General features: G+C 33.5%; 1 pseudogene; it reads left to right on the top strand.

Moving 5' to 3' along the window:
• Window positions 1–2,149: 2,149 nt before the first annotated feature.
• LOC147620034 (uncharacterized) lies at window positions 2,150–3,000 on the top strand (annotated as a pseudogene).
• Window positions 3,001–5,071: the final 2,071 nt, after the last annotated feature.

Raw genomic sequence — 5,071 nt, 5'->3', positions numbered from 1 at the left:
TTGCAAGCTCAAAATTTTTGCAGAATCGCAAAAAGGATTCTGGAATCCACATGTTTCTTCCACTTGAGGTGTAGACCGTTATTTTCGCTCCAAAATTTCCAAAAAAAAAAGAATTTAGAAAAGAGAGTCATTTTTTAGTTAAAAATTCCAAGCAACCAACATGATTTTTAAAATTTTCAAAAAAAATAAAAATTTTAGGTCAAAAAATGTTTATTTTTCTATTTGTTGTTATAGAATATTTTATACTTTTTATTTATTTTAGGATTTTGAGGCAATGTAATAATTTTGCAAAAACAAAAAAAAACAAGAGAGTACTCCGAGTTAGGTAGTACTTCTTGAAGGCGATAAAGTTTCCCAACCAGTGCTTTAGGAAACAATATTGGGGGGTTCCATGTGTGCTAAATGTTAAAGAAAAACTTTCTTAGGCCACATTTGCTAAGATTTTTTAATTCTCAGGTTGCTTATACCAAATTACTTTAAGAAACAACATCTGAGACCACATATTTCGTTGACAAGGTGGAGCATTGCACACAAGACCTTAAGAACACATTTTGTGGACCTCTCCCTTAACTAAAAAATTTGCTACATTCTAGTTAGATTTTCTGAAATCCTAAGCTCCTCAAACAATTTTTGGCACAACAAAAATCTCTACATGTCTCTTGAATCGCTAGCCTTGAAAGAAGCTGTTGCTTTCTCTCACCTCTTGCCATTTGAGGTCGTCGTTGCGCTCACGATCTCTCTCATTGACTGCTACATTGCCATTAAGCTGTTGTGGTTCTTGTTCGACCACATTAAAAGAAACTCTCCTTGAGCACCGTCTAGAACAAGGAGTTTCTTCATTAACATTCAAATTTGTGTTTACAAAAGGTGTTAGCGAGATAGAAGGGCAAAAGGGTTGCAAATTGCTAGGACTACTTAGAAGCTCCATTTGTTAGAGTGTGACAATCAAAATGAACTAACTTGGACTTCTGCAGAGGTGACTTAGTAGGGTTATTCTTTTTTTAATTGAAAATAATTTTAATATTTAATTAATTAAATAATTCCAAATTTAAAAACCATGAGGCTTTAAAAGGGAAGGGAGGGGTTCATTTTTCACTTGTGCAAGTTGTGTTTGGAGCTCTAGAGCACTCAACTATCTTCTCTACAAACGTATCTTTTTTTTAGTAAACTCTACTACAAGGTAAGCATGTCTTTTTGAAATTTGAGTTTTAAAACTTCTCACATCTCCCCGACAATTTTACTGAAAGAGAGGTGTACAATTTATATGTGGAGTCACAAAAAGAAAGTCTAAACCCCACCCTCTCACTTCCCTTTTTCTTGAGAATACGGAGATAAGATTTCTCTCACATCAAAATTCCTAAGAAGAGCAAGATGGGTGTTTGGCCAAATATGTGTGGAGCTGAAAGCAAAGCGAGACATAATAAAGACTATATAATAAAAATGTAAGTTAAGTTTGAAGTTCTAGATCTTTTAAAGTGGCTATGTTGGTTATTTTGAATTAAATTTTTATATTGGAAAAATATTGACACTCTTGAATCTCTTTTACTATTGGAAAAATATTGACACTCTTGAATCTCTTTTACTATTCCCATTCTATAAGCCTTGAAGATTCACAGGGAGCAGCAGAGCACACAGCACCAAAAAATAGTAAAGCATAGGAAAAAGTGTTTAGAGAAGAAGGAGAAATATTTAGGCCTAGTGATTGATGGCATGGATCAAAAGAAAACCATGTTGCCTCATTTTATGTGTCCTCCTAAGAATCTCAAGGAGGAAAAATTTATCCAACTCCATGTTATAGGAGCCTTAGTTTTCAATGGTGTCATATCATCAAGGATCTTTGTTGAATTTCCTAACATTCATAACGATCCTAGTTTGAAAATCACCATCATTCATGTCATCAAGGATCTTTGTTAATTTTCCTAGCATTCATAAAAATCCTAATTTCACAATCACCATCATTCAAAACATCATCAGAGAATGGCGAGGCGAACTACCACCCGTTCTCTACTTACAACTAGATAACACTAGCAAAGAAAACAAAAACCAAGTTCTCCTTGTGTACTTAAATATGCTAGTACAGAAGAAGATATAAAGAAATTCAAACTTGGGTTTTTTTTTGGTGGGACACACACATGGCCATATTGACAAGATGTTTAGTAGGTTCTTGATCAAATTGGCAAAGAAAAGTGCATTTGACCTTCCACAGATCTGCACCTTGTTAGAGGATACATATGTTCCCAATCCCTCCATAAAAATCATGGAAGAAACATATGATTTTATATGCTTTGCACTAGCGAGGCCATCATTTGCACAGCTCAATGATCATAGTTTTCAGCATCAATTTAGAATCAAGCAAGGGGAGGAACATACTCTCATGTGGTCCAAAAAACACTCAAACTTTGAAGATGGTTGCCCCAGCGCAGAGGGTTTGAAGTTCTTAATATTTGTTCCTTGTCGCGTGAAATTAAACGAGCAAAGTACATGATGCTACTCTCTACAATGAGCGAGACACAAAAAGTTCAAAAATAAAATCACTCTGTTGATTTTCTACAATGCTTGAATGAGATTAAGGAGATAATACATTTTTCATATGTGTATTTTCCAGCGAGCTCTCTAGCATGGTGGGAGAGTTTTTTTGCAAAGCAAGAGAATCTGGCTGAAGAGTTTAGGGATCACACATTGTAGCTACAACATACATTTGTGTGGCATGAGAGTGGCCTTAGTGAAAGGAGTGGCTATGTTGTAGCTGCTGGTGTCAACAATGTGCCAATTTTAGCAGAGTTATTATCTCGTGTTCATGGAGAAACAAGGGAAATGTATGTTGGTCCCAAGAAGAGCACAAAGCGTCGACAACAAGAGAAAGAAATGTGGGAAGGAAATGTAAATGAGCTAAGTGAGGACACAATGATCGCAGTTCTTGTTGCTACCACAACGATGAAAATGATAATCCATTTTGGCTTGCAAAAGTCACAAAGGTTTTCAAAGAGCAGGATGTATTGAATGCTGTGGAAGTGCATTGGTGTCAGACAACTAGAGCCTTTCCTGAGATGTTGAAACAAAGCAAAAGGGGAAGAAAGCAGGAAGTACACTCAATCTAGAGGATGTAGAAATCCTTATGTATGGGTTTGATTTAAAAAAATATGGTCACTTGCGCAAGACAACCGTAGAGATATTGAAACAAAAGGTCAAAGATCTCTCTTAATTGCGAGAAGAGAAAATTTTTTTCCTGCAATTATTGTAATGTTTTTTGTACTCAAATTTTCATGGAATGTGAAGGTTTTGGTTTGGTCCAAATCAAGTCTATTTTGGAGAGTTCTCTTGATTTAAGTGATCAAATGCATTCTAAAATCTCTAAAAATATAGTAATATTTATTAAAATTTTAAAGTGCACCTACAAAAAAAGTGATTTATTTCAAACAATCTCTAAAAAGTAGTCCCTTTTTATGTTTTTTTGGCAAAATGAACTTGAGTTGTCATTTGCATGATTTTGTTGTCATTTTTCATTAATTGTTGTTCTCATTGACATACTCATATGAGTGCCACTTAATTGTTGTTCTCATTGACATACTCATATGAGTGCCACTTAATTGATGCACCATTTTCATCATTCAATTCCCTTGGAAAGAAAAATGGCCTTGGATATTGAGAACATTTGCTTAGCAAGCAATCCAGGCTGTGCCATTCGTCATTTGGTTAGCTTTGGGACACACTGCTGAAGTCCAAAGATTTGTTTTACAGATGGGTATATGCTAGCGTACGCAACACACTTTTCTTGCCCATCAAGTCTACATGCCATACAAACATAATCACATACATCTCCATGTAGGGATAGTCTCATGGAGTTCACAACTAGACGAAACAAATTCATTCGAGTATGGTACATACAACAACAAGTATTCCTTTCCTTTAATTTTTTGATGAAGTAGGGCTTGAGATATTGAAATGCGTGGAAGCCCATGACTACTATGGAATGGTATTATTTAAAATTTATGTAGAATTTATCCTACACAATCACTAAAGAACAAGGGGTGATATACAAATATATTGTTGCTATAAAGAATTCCATGGTTGTTGTGAAAGATCTTAACTTGTGCATTCTACTTCAACTAAGCTCTTTAGTACTACTAGTGCTATACTGACTTGCTAACCATCCAAATTACTATAGTATTATGTACTACTATCTTAAAGAATCAATACTATCCAATACTATGCAACACTATTTATTTAGTACTAGTTATATAGTATAATGTAGTACTATCTGTACTATAATTGTACTATTTAGTACTAATATTACTAATAGTATTGATAGTACTATGAGTAGTATTTTAGTACTAATAGTACTGTGAGTACTATTAAGATTATTAGTACTCTGAGTGCTATTAGTACTATCTATACTATAATTAGTATAGATAGTACTATCTATACTATAATTAGTATAGATAGTACTATCTATACTATAATTAGTACTAATATTACTAATAGTACTGATAGTACTGTGAGTAGTATTAGTACTGATATTACTATGAGTACTATTAAGACTATTAGTAATCTTAGTGCTATTACTATCTATACTATAATTGCACTAATAGTAATGATAGTACTGTGAGTAGTATTAGTATTGATATTACTATGAGTACTATTAAGACTATTAGTAATCTTAGTGCTATTACTATCTATACTATAATTGCACTATTTAGTACTAATATTACTATTAGGACTAATAGCACTATCAGTACTATTAAAACTAATAGTATTGTGAGGTGGTATTAGTACTAATAGTATTGTAAGTATTATTAGTACTTTCAATGCTATTAGTACTATCTGTATAAAATGGATTCCCATGAAACAAAAGGTCAAAATGAACTTTCCAATGTGCATTAGGAATTAATTTAAAATGGTATAAGGGACCTTAGCCTAAGGGTCTACATTTTCAGAAATTTTTAGATTATGGTCCAATTAAGGTTCCAATGGGCCAATTGGATTAATCCAAGTGTTGGATGAGATAAATCCAAAGAATAAAAGAAATTACCCAAAAATGAGTAAATGCTCGCATAAGATGAAGAGTTGACTG

Source organism: Cibotium barometz, chromosome 32 (assembly GCF_041138505.1).
Source record: "Cibotium barometz isolate CiBa-2024 chromosome 32, ASM4113850v1, whole genome shotgun sequence".
NCBI lineage: Eukaryota > Viridiplantae > Streptophyta > Polypodiopsida > Cyatheales > Cibotiaceae > Cibotium > Cibotium barometz.
The sequence above is the reverse complement of the archived record's forward strand: the minus strand, read 5'-3'. Positions and strand labels throughout refer to the sequence as shown.